Consider the following 14,481-nt stretch of genomic DNA (forward strand, 5'->3'; position numbering starts at 1 on the left):
ACCCTGAAATGACATCCTAGAACAATGAAACTTTGCATATGTTACTTACTCCCTTACCACATGATGTTTTTTCAGGACTTGTAATGAAAATTTTGAAAAAATTAGACAAAAAAAGGTATATTATACAAGTTGCATCCAAGAAAAGAGATGGCAGATTTTAAAATGAAGCTTTTTATTCTACCTCTGACAAAGAAAATACAATGATTGAATTTTCTATAGATGTCTGAATTATGAAATGATAATTTTTTTTACTTTTCTGATGAAAAATACTAATTGAAAAATTATCTGTGATACATTCAATAATATGTTGTTGAAATTCCCATTATCATATAAGTTATAAAAATATTATATACTTTAATTTAATAGATCAGAATTTAAAAAAAATAGGATAAGAAATTACGATAATGATTTGTTGGAAAAGGCATTTGAAAAAGAAGATATAAGAAGATTGCACAAATTGCAACCAATAAAATGAGATGAAGCACTTTAAATGAGTAATTTATAATCTTACTTGTGATAAGGAATAGAATTCCACAATAATTGAATGTTCCATATTTTAATGATGTAATTTTGAACTTTTTATTAAAAAAATACTAATTTACAAGTAATCTGTGACACATTATAGAGGTTGCCTCGCTTAACATGATTCACTTTAATAAATAAAGCATATAAGTATTCTATTGTGACTTTTCACTTTAGCAAATAGGTCTGATACCTAACATGTCAAGACCATATACAAAAATTTGTACTGTGATTGATTGTATTTTGTCTGAAATACAAACGCAGAGTCTCTATTTTCACCTTCTCCACAAATTGAAAATCCGTTATATAAATTTTTAAAAGATTTTAGATGTTCTCTATCTATCAACTGTGTACAGGACTATTAATCATGATATTGCTATAACCCCAAATAGGATAAGAAAGAGGGCAGTGTGAACGAATGATGATGTTAAGTGTGTCAAGGAAGTAGTCGAGGAAAGAGATGATAAATCGTTTCTTGAAGAATTTGGCAAGCAATAACCATGTATTTATGTTAATGAAATATCGCAGGGGTTTTACATGTACCATCGAGCTTACGTTACATATTAAAAAGAAGAAGAAAAGGCAGTATATATATATATGATAGAGTTGTATAAGAACTATATGTTTAAACGAGGGAAAATTTGCAGGGGCTTAAGTCAACTTATATTTTATGCAACTATATACTATCAGTCGTTAGGATTTGGTAAATAAATCAATGGATAACTCATTCTTAAAACAAGCGTGTGTTGCTATAGCTCAAAAGAAAAGGAGAGTACGTACATATATATATTATTGAAGCAATGTTTATTGATACCTAATAAGTCTGAACATTTATGGATTCCCTGCAAGTATTTATTTAAGGCAATTTAAGAAGAAATAATTGCAACATATACAAGAAGGTTGTACAAGTTGCAAAACAAATCGGATGAAAAATGAAAATAAAAGATATACTGTGCTTATGATAGGAAGAATTTAATAATAGAATATTCTATGGATGTTGGCAATGTTAATGATGTAACTTTTAGATGATTGATCAAAAACTTACTGTCTATTAAGAACATATTTTAAGGCACAGTACAGAGTGCAACCTATATTGTAACAAACAACACGATTTGTTTTCAAATCGATTTTCTCCTAAACTAATAATCCCAATTTAATAAAAACCAATTCTAAAGGAAAACGGATTTAAAAAAGTATTATTATTCAATATAAACGCCTTTGGTGTCCATAACAGCCTTGACTGAACCAGCTGATTTGGGATATTCCAGAATTACTCCCAGATCCCGAAGATCAGCTCAGATTCCTTTTTGACTCTCCAGACAAAGGACCTTTCCAGGTTTAAGAAGTTTTTATTTTAAAAATTGTATCGTCTGGGACTAATAGCAACAAGAACATTCTGCCTTTTCTACAATGGTGAATAAAAACTCTGTTGATAGATAGCCTTTTTTTAAACAGACGACAAGAACTTCTGGCCAGCCTTCTAAGAGTAAAACTAAGGATTTGTTTGGTTTATAAGTGTAAGTCCTTGTTGAACTTAGAGTAGAATCGAGAATCAATACCTGAGTAATCTTTTCCTACATATGTGGTATGTCAACACAAAAGTAAGCTAGAAAGATTTTTCTCAAAATTGAGTTTGGATTACAACATTTGTATTTTTCAACGAATTATCGTCAAATTGCATCCACAAATTATTCTTGTTAATTCTTTGGAGACCCTGCAAATAAAATAATGAAAAATTGAGGGCGTTTGCCCGTTTTTTATCAACGTGTGAACTGTGAACGCATATACAGGTTGGACATTGTATCTTTTTTTGACGGCTAGCTAGAATTAGCTATATCAGCGGCGAAGTATTTATTCCAAAATTGTGGAAAAGGTAAAGTGTCCTCGTTGCGATCCGTGCCATTTGACGCAATGTTGAAATTGAAATTTGTTAAATTCTGGTTATTTCTTTTGTCTGGAGAGCAAGGAATGCACCAGAAGAATGTGGAGGTGGTTATGAATCAAGAAAAAAGTTTTTTGATCTCAGGATGAGGTCATACTCCCAGAGGGATGAGGATTTCATTCCAAATTTGCCATTGTTAAAACTTGAAGCTCACCGGACTTTTTGTTGTGAGTTATATCATGGTTACACACCAACAGATCTTCCTTCAACACAAAATTTGGGTTGATGTCTAGGATCCTGAGGAATTCGGGAATCTCTCAAAGGAGAGCTGAGGTCGTTTTTGATGTTAAAGGCGATTATATTGAATAATATATTTGTAATTATTATTCAACTTTCCTTTAGATATATTTTTTTTTTTCAAATTGTCTGGTTAGTTTAGGAGAAAATGCATTGAAACAAAAATGGAAGTTGTCTTTAGTGTTAAATAGAAGTTGCAACCTGTATGCCTAGTTTTTCTCCTATGAGATTAGATAACCTCATTATAAATAATGACTGATTAGAAAGTCACTTACAGATAGCAGTGCCACAAAACTTTCTGTTTTTTTCAAATTGGAAAATTGACTGACCTTTTATTCGTCGAGTGGAAAATAACCCTTCACTCAAGTCGAGCCAGCACAACACAAGAACATACTGAAATGTTTATTAAAATGACTGATGCTTTGATAAAATAAGGGATTATGAGACGTACGCATTGCAATTTGTACAATATAGTACATATTTGGAATACATATTGTGAAAATCATTTATATTATATAGATGAAATCTCTATGGATCCTAGATTTTATTTATGATAATATTTGTAAGAAAACCCATTTTCAAATGTACGATAAAAACAAGAGAAAAAAAGAAAAATGATAACTCTCCCATATTTATTTATAAATATTATACATACTAGGGTTTTTCTCTTGGGATTCTATTTTCTATGGGGTTTAAGACATACGGAAAATTCCCGTCAAACTGTGCATTTAATAATAATTAAATAAAACAATATGGCTTTAAAAGTCTTTCTAAATTATTTTCTAAATGATCATTATATACACCTTGATATGCTAATGCTGATCCATAGTCATAATTTAGTGTGTATTGATATAACAATTGTGAACAAAGTTTGATAAATATTTTCGTTACACACAATAAAAAATCCCTACAAATCAGCGTTAAAGCCTATATCAAGATATAGATGTTGTTCAAATCAAATTATGTACTGATTGGGAACCCAAAACTTGCAGTAGAATGATTTCATTACGAAAAACAGGATTTTTATAGACTCAAGAAAAAATAGCTAAAAAACTGATTTGTGATATGTTTAAATACTTTTTTTTGTTATTTTTGGCAGTGTCTTCTTTTATAAGCAATAACTACCTTGACACGCTGGCAAAAAATTTGGTAGCTCTTGACGATAAGTGTTGTGTCCATAGCGATTCATGAAGATAGCTCGGAGCAAATCCAAATTTTGATAAAATGTGGGGCAGACAATTTTCTTCACGACGCTCCAAATTGAAAAGATCAGCGGGGTTGAGTTCGGGGGTGATCAGGGACACATGGAGGCCGCCCAAAAGTCACCCTTATTGTTACTGTAGAAGTTTTGATTCTTTTTGGCTGTATGGGGCTATCTTGGACTTTATGATGCTGTAGGGAGTACGGAAGGGGATGTCAGGTGTCTCTGCAGCCTTGTCGGAACTGCTACCGGCGTGGAGAAGATCGCCCACACGTTGTCTTTTATTTTGTTGCTCCGACATTTTTCAACTTAAAAAAGATATGGGAATAAAACTAAACTGGTTTTTGGTTGTTTCAGCTGTCGTTTGGCTGGGTAATGAAATCTTGTAATTAAAAATAACGGAGATAAAATTGTAACTAAATGCTTCTACAAGTTTTGGATCCCCATTCTGCAAAGTAAATGTTACGAAATTCCAAAAATTGTAACCCGTTGGCTCTATCTATAAAAACCCCAGCACACATTATTACGGATAGGACTTTATTTAGTTTTAAATTTATTATTTCTTCTTAAACTAAAATATTTCCCAGTTCATGCCAAATTTTATTACATATATAATTACTAGAGCAATACTTTGATGTTCCCTTAAAAATGATAAAAAAAGCCTTATATTTTCAATTGCTTCATCTTTTTTTCTTTCTTGATAAAAATATATGAATTTTTGATTTAATAAAAATAATAGTAATCTTTTTTTTGTTTTTTAAAGTTTTTATTTTTGAAGATATATTATTAATAATATATATTTGCTTTAAAAAAGGATATAATGTACAAAAAAGCAAGACATATGAATATGTTATGTTTTTAGGGTCGGAAATAGAATGGGAAATTGTATATATATATCAATCAAAAATATCAGTCTATCTGTAACTGAAACGAAACAGGCACCACTTTAATCTTGTTTATTTGACTAACCTTTAAAAAAATGTTAGCGATACGGTACTTTACAACTACTTATATTAAGCGAAATTATTCTTCGACAGCTATCAATATTGTGAATGCTAATCGGTGTTATTTATTATTGGAAAATGCAGAAAAGCTCATCTTTTAACAAATTTATAAAAATATAATTTAATGAATATTAGTTTTATATAACCCATGTCTATCTTATATAAAGCTTTGTTTTTTAGAAAAATTAGGTACTTTAGGAATAATTTATTTCTACAGAAAATAAAATATAAAAACACTTGAAAATAGGTAAATTCTTTCTATTAAAGTAGATATATCTGTTATTATTTTATCGTACCGAACTGCGTACCGTAGAGGGTTTACCGCGGTTAATACCGAACTGTGAGTTTAGCGTACCGTACCACCCCTAATAAACAGGTAGGGCTGTTAATCTTAAGGAATTTGGGCATGTTAAATAACCCAATAATTTAACATGGTAACCAGTGGCGTTGCTAGCTTTCATCATTTTGTGGAGGCTTAGCCCCAAAAATTATCAACACTGAAACAAAGTTACTTGTATAAATAGGTTTACTATAACTATATTGATAAAAAATTTGGTAGGGACTCCTCCCCCGAAAAAGAGGTTAGGGCCTGACGGTAACCCTCACAAATTGAAGAATGTTTAGTAGAAAAACAGCTGACGTTTCAATAGATTAGCTGCGGTTAGATATGAGAGGAAGTAAATAAATACAAATCCCTCCTCTGTATACAGCAAAGACAAATCTAGGGAGGAATTACTCAGATATTGATTAATAGCTCTAATCTAAATACATAACAACAAATTATCAGCCTTAATCTCCGTTATTTCTGATCACACACACCCGTGGTTAAACCTTATACTTGCGAGTTATCTCCTCAATAGCGAAAAAATAACGATAAGAACTTCAGAAAGTAAAAAAAATACGTAGGCTTAAAATTGCTTGGGATTTACAATCCTATACAAAGGATACTGTAAAATATGACGTAAATACAGGCACGATTATTTTTTAAATGGCAAATTGAAGAGTGTTTTTTTTTCTCTAGAAATCTTTAGTTCTTGAATACAGAACTTTGCAGTATTAGATCATTGCTAGCGCATGTGGTCGTGAAAGACAGCAACTAATACTGAGGATTTGTTTGGCATAAATTATTGAAAGTCCTTGTTTAACGCGGAATAGAATCGAGGATCAATATTGGAGTAATCTATTCCTACATATGTCGCCTGTCAAGACAAATGTAAGCTAGAAAGGTTTTTCTCAAAATTGAGTATGGATTACATTTCTATTCTTCGACGAATTATCCTCAATTTCTTTCCACAAATTATTCTTGTTAATCTTTAGGAGTCGCCACAGATTTCAATAAACGTAGACAGAATTGATCGTCACAATAACAGAATGAGAAATTGATAGATTTTATATCAAAGACCAAATAGGGGCAATATAAGTATCTTTAAACAATTAAAGGTTTTAAATTATGCATAACATTATTGAATTTCTTATCTTATCTCTCAAATTTTATTCCAACTCTATAATTGACTCAAATATGTCCATGAAATAGTGGACTGTATGTATTTATGAAGTGAAACATTAATAAGGATTTCTCTTTTTCTTGATTTTTATTCAAGATTGTTTTTATGTTGACAAACTATGTAATTTCCCATTTAAAGCTATAGATTTCATAATATATATTTATACACTTTTTCTTAGAGCTTGTTTTTAGATCCTTTTAAACGTCCTCAAGCGTCTTTTGAATGATCCTCCTCAATAATGCAATACATTATCATATTATTAATTTTACATTCCCTTGCCAAACCTCCCAAAGTTCTTTTTGTAATCTCTTTCTCCACTAACTTCTTGACACACTTAATGATCTTATTCGTTCTCACTAGCCTCATCCCGTTTGTCTTTGGTGCTATAGCAGTCTCATGATAAATAGTCTTCTACACAGTTGATAAAAAACATCTGAAATCTTTATAAATTTCTATTATATATTTTCCATGTGAGAAAAAGGTAAAAATAGAGACTCTGTGCTTTTTCACACTTTTTGATACTGCTCTGACAAATTACAATCAATCACAGCACAAACTTTTATATATGTTCCTGACACGTTAAGGTAGCAGACCTATTTTCTATTGGGAAGAGTTGCTAGAGAAACTTTTACATACATATTTTATAGTTAATTTAAAAAGGGTTTCGTTTTGAGGGAGTCAACCTGTATGATTTATTACAGATTACTTGTCAATTATTATTTTTTTATTAAAAAGTTCGTTCAAAATTACATCATTAAAATATGGGCCATCCAATTATTGAAGAATTCTTCTCTTTATCACAAGTAAGATTATAAATTCCTTATTCAAAGTGCTTCGTCTCATTTTTTTTTTGGTGGCAATTTGTACAACCTGCTGATACAAGTTGAAATTTCTTCTTTTTTAAATGTGTTATAAGTAACACGGATCATTTTCCTTATCCAAATTAGTTAACGCGGTCATTTCATTTGTTATCTATTAAAATGAAGTAGTTACAATATAATTTTTTTGATATATATTAATGGGGATTAAAAGTACTTAATATATTTAAAATGTCTCACTGATTACTTGTCAATTAGTACTTTTCAGCACCAAAAGTCGAAAATTAATCCTTAAGTATTATATCCATTAATTAATCCTTTAATACTCTATCTACTAATTAAAAATTTGATCCCTATACTATCTTTGTTAGAAGTAGAAAAAAAATCATTTTAAAATGTTAAATTACACTTATCTGCTGCAACTTTGAGACTTTTATTGGCATTATATTCAAATTTGTGAGAGGAGTTAAGATACTCAAGAACTAAATCTATAGTTTAAAACAGAGCTGCTGAGTCAGTACTGAAACTGCTCGACTCCGACTCCAGTATTTTGAATGGTGTCAGGAAAAAATGGCAAGGGAAAATATAGCAACGGAAAAAATGTAAAGGATAAAATTGCCCGATAAAAAAAAAGGAAAATTATCTAAATGGAAAAAAGGGCAAGATCCTTTTAAACTGATTTAATATCTATCACCAATATAATATATAATAAGAGAAAAGAAAAATAAAGAAACACAACAGTGGTTGCAATGAAAAAAGTGCTAATCACTTAATTCTCCGTTGTTAATTATAATGTCTATAGAGATGATGGACTATTCATATTCGACAAGACTCTTGGATTGACGGGCAAGCATTTGCAAAATCCTAGACAAGAGCAGCGATTTCCACTTTGTTAAGAAGAGGTGGTTGGCTGTGGAGCGACAACCCACTTAGAGGATTCGGGCAGATAGTTAAAGGTGGAGTCGTTGGAGAGTGTGAGGAAAACTGTAAAGCTCAGTACAGTTGGAGCAATCTGAAATTGCAATAGAAGGATGGTCTTTGTCTCTTCATAACCCTCCTTTCTTGCCCAAAGAGAACTAAACCGATTGCATTACGTAGTTATCTAAAGGACTCGAATTCTCGAAGTTGTTTATCTAGGACTGTGAATTCATACTTCCAATATATCAAGCCTAGCATTATGAGAACCATAAAAAGTGACTTATAGGTTCTTTCAACGAATTGTTAAGTGTATCTTTCTAGTATGATACAATGACATTGAATGTATAACTAAGTTAGTAATAAATAATCAAGGTCTTCAGTGATATTTATCTTAATATATATAAATATTATAACTCTATACATTCATTCATTTCAACTTAGAATGAGAATAAAGCTACAACTGTATTAAGTTGTAAAACAAATATTAATGTAAAGTCCTTTGTCAATGTTTAATTCCATCAATTTATTTATTTATTGAATAAATGTAAATTCATATTTTATGACGACAGAAACGGCTCTAAAAAAATAAATTCGACACTCATGTCATTATCTAATTTGGTTAATTTAGGTACGTATAGATAGAGCCAACTCTACGGGAAGGTCTCAGGTCCTCAAAGGTTTCAGGTCCCTAATATTTCTCTTATCTATATTATATTTTAAAAGTTTGGCAATTGTGAAACTGTTGTGTCTAATTAACACAGGTTTACCTTTCAATTACAGATAAATCTAATCTTTTTTATTTGTTTTGATCGTGGTGGGTATTAGTCTACTTCTGGTGATCATACATACACTAACATTTTTTCAAAGGCCATTAAAAAGTTCGTTTTATGAATAAAATATATATCATCAAATTAGTAATTTCGATCGTTATTTTCGGCTTACGGATTTTTAAAAAATGAGTAACTTTCAAGTAATTTAGATCTTATTCCATAGGGAAAAATCATTTAAGTTACATCTATCAATTCGTGATAAAATAAATATGTTTACCTAGGATTATCACAGCATGAATATCAAATATTAGTCATTATTTTAATGTTGAAGCATATCAAACACAATAAACACAAACAATTGGATAAATGAAGCAACACATTGTTAATTAAGAAGTGTTTTTCATATGCTTAGATCGATCTTCATTAATTAAAGACAGAAATACTTCCTTGTTCTTTAAGAATAAGTACAAAGAAAGGATTCGATATACTTTATCCTCAACCGGAGATGCTTGAATTTCCATTTCTACGGGAATGATGGCAGATTGAAACATTATCATAAGAAGAAAATCAACCCAAGCTGAGCCTTAAAAGAGAAGAGTCTACTCCTTCCTTGGCTGGGAAATCTTGTCTAATATGAATAGTCCATCATGTCTAATGATATTATAATTAATAACGGAAAATTAACTGATTAGCACTCCTTCCATTGGAACCACTGTCGTGTTTGTTTCTTTTTCTTTTCTCTAATTATATATTATATTGGTGATAGATATTATGCCAGTTTAAAAGAATCTTGCCATTTTTTCCATTTACACACTTTTCCTTTTTTTTTATCTTTCCATTTTTTCCGCTGCCATTTTTTCCTAAAATCATTTTGGATGTCATTCACTCTGACTTCAAAGCACATTTTTGAATTATATGTTTTATAGCTTATATATGTACTATTGAGTTATTTGAGTCTATAGACTATAAATATAGACTTAACTTATAGTTATAGATAGTTATTAGTCATATGTAGTAAGTAATTATGCCACCTATAAAGAGAATATTTTGAAAATAAGATATTTAACTAGATGAACAAGAAATGATATGGATCAAAATAAATAAATTCTTCCAAAAAACTATAATTTTGGTTAACAACTGTGGATTTAATATCTATTGCTAATACATTCATAAGTTTATGAACATAATTTATGGACTCGTCACCGAATAACAACAATACAAACTACCTCTGACTGCAACGTTGTGTTTTACTCTGATGAAATTAACTATTCACAAGACTAAGTAATGAACTAGCATGGATAGTGGCTATGCTCCGCCCAACATAATAATTTAGACTTGAGAGATGTTCGGGAATATTGATTTTAAAGACTATAGAGCACGTTGGATATTTTTGAAGTAAACTTTTGAATAAACTATCTTGTGAGTTTCATAAATTAAAAGTACTTATTATATATAGGCATTTAAAAATAATTAACAAACACTCAACTAAAAAAATAAATTTTTTTGTAAATAACTATGGAGTCTTTAAAAATTTTCTCCAAACAATTTAGTATTTGATTTTTTTTTTTCTTAAATTTTATATATTAAATGTAATTTTCGATTTTTTTTGTGAACAACTGTGGATTTCTGAAATATTTTAAACAGATTTTGATTTTTGAAGTTTATTCCAATATAATTATTTTTTTTCGGAATAACTATGAACTTTTGAAATTTTTTTCTAATAAATTAAATTTTTTGTAAGGAGCTGTGGATTCTTGAATTTTTTTTCCAAAATATTTTTTTCTAAATATCTGTAGATATTTGATTCGATTTTTTATTTATTATTTGAGATTTAATTCTTTATATATTATTTGATATTTAATTTTGAAGTTTTTATTCCTAAAACAAATCTTTTTTTTTTTAGATTTTTGAAATTGAAATTTTTGTGAACTGCTGTGGATTTTTGATTTTTGAGAAAATGTACTATTTATGGCATTTTTTTCCCCCAAATTTATAAATCGAAAGTATTTCATTTTTCAAAAATTTCTTAAAAACCAAGCCCCCACCCCTCCCTAAATATAATCTTGTAGAAGTCCCTGCTACATATTTAATATTCTTGAATACATCAACTCATCCAAGAATTTTGAGTACAATGACAAAATTACCTGTAGATTCAATATTGTGCCGATTGTACATATATTTGATGAAAATAATATGGACACACCTTATTTTTGGTCAAGATTTTTTGTTACGTTAATACATCACATATTTTGAATCATGGTGATAGCAGTTCCAATTTTCTTACATATAAGATGTTATTTCAAGCTCCACCTTTTTCAACTACATACTTCATCAGGATAACATTTAATCATGATATGTTAATCGCAAGATTCAAATGTAATGTATTAAAAATATTATAATTCTGAAGAAGAAAAAAAAACAAAAAAACATTGGGAGTCGAAAACAGACATCCATAGAAATGTTCCATTCATCATCTTCTCAGAGAAGTTATATTTAGAAAAGCTGTTTATAGGCAATACATAAATGATCCTATAGGAACTGTCGACCCTTCAATTTACGAAATACATTTTATATTACATTAAATATATATTACTATTGGGTATCTGCCCGGAAATTATAGATCGATTTAAGACTGTAATAGTATTTGTAAGACCTAACTAATTCGCTCCCATCAAAAAATTTGGCCTGGATCGGATACCACGGTGTTCACTCACTAATACCGTACTGTCAGCTGTGTATGTTTCAGGTTCTTTTCCCCTTAATCACTGTTCCATACGTTGATTGGTTAAATTGCAATTAGGTTTTGTTACTCTGTGAGAAATCCCCAACAATTATTAAATTATAATCCCATAGCTTTTAAGAATTGACTAACTAACTAATTAACATAGTAGAGGAGATAGTAAAAATAATTAGGAAGGGTAATGGGCTAGTGTCACTGGCGGTAAGTCACACAGAAAAATTCCAAAAAGAAGCATTGATATCAAAAATACAGTCAATCATGTAGAGACAAATACTAATAAAAAGGCAATACCTCAAGGGATGGAGAATATCAATGATGGAGGATTTTGATGAAAATGGGATACTGATTAATAATGATGAAACCTTGACAATTTGAAAAGTTTTGGAGGAGGGAAAGAATAATGTTATTAACATTTCATTAGATGAGCTATTTTCAGCTTTGACAAGAGAGAGAGGAGAATAAGATATAAATAAAGACATTTGCTAGAATAACATCAATGCTGATTCCCAAATCTAAATCTGAGTCTAACAAGGATTTACACTTATAATTCTGCAACAAATCCTCAGGGTTACACTCCGTCTTTTATGAGTAGATGCGAATGTTCAATCAGGTTGGAATATAATTGTATCCATTTAGGAAAGGGTGATCACTTCTCGGGAATTAAATAATAATGACAACTGCTCCAAAAAAGAAAATTCATCATTTATATTACCAATTAAAAATTAATGGGGCAGCTAAAACACACACTGGATTTACATCACAACTGATTAAATATATATGAAGAAGTAATTGAGCAACGCCTTTGCCCAATCAAAGGAGGTAGCAATAGAAATAATGTTGAAATATGTGTATTATACTTTTTTTCATTTCGTTATAATTTTTCAAGATTTGAAAAAAAAAAAAAAAGGATGATTATCAACTGCTGATTTTGTACCCTTCTATTTTGAAGGAAATGTTGGGAGATAAAATTCAGGTCACATTTAAAATTGGGTCTAGAACAACATTGGCTTTGTAGATTAACTGTTGAGCACGTTATTTGTGCTTCCATATCGTGCAGGTAGATACAATGATGTATGATGAAAATTTGAAACGTTTCTTATGTGTACAAATTGAATAACTGGAACAGGGGACAAATAGGTACATTTATTGAGTGAGATCAAAAAAATCGTTCCACGATTTAAAAGATGATTAAATTTCGTTCCACGTTCTGAAATAGCGGTCTTGATAAAAATATTGGTTCTAAACGATCTTAAAAAATCCCCTACGACCAAATCGAAAAAAAAAATCTCAGATAGGGTCTTCAAACTATTATATAATACATGTTGAAACAGCAGAAAAATAATTGTAAATAATAAGCCTGATATTAACATAGAAAAGATCCTCAACATTTCATCACAGGCCTTCGCAGGAGGTGGGCTGAAGGGGCTGTAGGTCGCCCGAAATTAAGGATTTTTTCTTTTTACGAGAGAATTTAACTTTCAATCTTTTCTAAAAAATTTAATATTTCACATTTTTTTCTAAAACAAATTATTTTCTGTAAATATCAATGATTTTTTTTTAAATTTTATAATGGAACTTTTTTTTCTAAAAAGATTAATATTTGAAATTATTTTCCACAAATTTTTTTACAGTAGCAGCTAGCAGATTTTTAAATATTTTTTTAGAAATGCTCAGAATTTTTGAAATTTTTTTGTAGATCTCTGAACTTTAAAATATTTTTCCGAAAATATTTTTTTGAGATTATCTAAGGATTTATGATTTTTTTTTTTTCCTAAAAATTTTATACCTTGAAATTTGTTTTTCAAATAATTTCTTTAAATAAAATTTTTACTTTTTGAATATAAATAAAAATTTAAAAACCAAGCCATGTCCAAAGTATAATCCAATTATTGTCAAATTTGGAGTATTTATTCAAATTTTCGGTATGGGGGGTATGATACTTACATAAAGTTAAAGATCTTTATTTGATTTAATAGACTTTAAATACCTTGAATATGGCCTTTTTCAAATAATCATTAACGTATTTTTTACATAATTGAAATAATAGAAAATAAAAATAAAAGATAGAAAACTAATTAATTAAAGAATGCAAATGTAGTCATTTTAGAAGGAAAAAAACATCATCCAAGCATCTTTAAAATATTTGAAATATACATACACCACTTAAAAAGAAAAGTTTGTTTTGGTATTACCATGTTGTGAATTAATGGTTTTTTTAAAAATTTTAAATAATCCTTTAATTAGTCGGATGGAATTGCACCGATAAAGTATAAGCTACAATGACTCCATTTGACATAAGAATTGTATTTGAAGTCCAAGTACATAATGAATATTTCTTTCGCTAAGAATGACCGTGAATCTTCCTAGCTCATAAAGTTCAAGAAAATAATTTCTACTGAGTGCATTGTCTTCTGAGCAACTTCCCTAAATTATTAATCTTTAAATTAGTGTATACTTATAATACTTTTCAACAGTATTAATGGTAGAAGAACAGTATATGCTCAACTTATTATAATTTGATTCCTTGATTCCAAATTTGGCCGTATTTTTTCTCTGTTTGTCTCCTGGCCTTCAGAAAAAACCATAAGGTTTTGTTTGTTTTTTTGGCTTTTGTAAGCTTTAATTATTGGAGCTAGATATAAATTATGCGAATATAATTTTAAAAAGTATAACATTAAAGAATTCTAAAACAATTTTTAAAATATCTGTATCTGATTGGTGTTCGTCAATGGAGAAGAGTGCCTTTTTGGGGAGGAATCCCTAACAACAAAATCCCTGCAGAACGGCCCCTTGCCACAAGGATTTTATTTTGTGAGGATTTGCT

General features: G+C 29.6%; 1 protein-coding gene across 6 annotated transcripts in view; it reads right to left on the reverse strand.

The window, feature by feature from the left end:
• The window catches only part of LOC121121312 (diuretic hormone receptor), an 86,602-nt gene that overhangs the window by 40,143 nt on the left and 31,978 nt on the right, over positions 1 to 14,481 (reverse strand). The gene's annotated exons all lie outside the window — the stretch shown is intronic.

This window comes from Lepeophtheirus salmonis, chromosome 1 (assembly GCF_016086655.4).
Source record: "Lepeophtheirus salmonis chromosome 1, UVic_Lsal_1.4, whole genome shotgun sequence".
Lineage (NCBI taxonomy): Eukaryota > Metazoa > Arthropoda > Copepoda > Siphonostomatoida > Caligidae > Lepeophtheirus > Lepeophtheirus salmonis.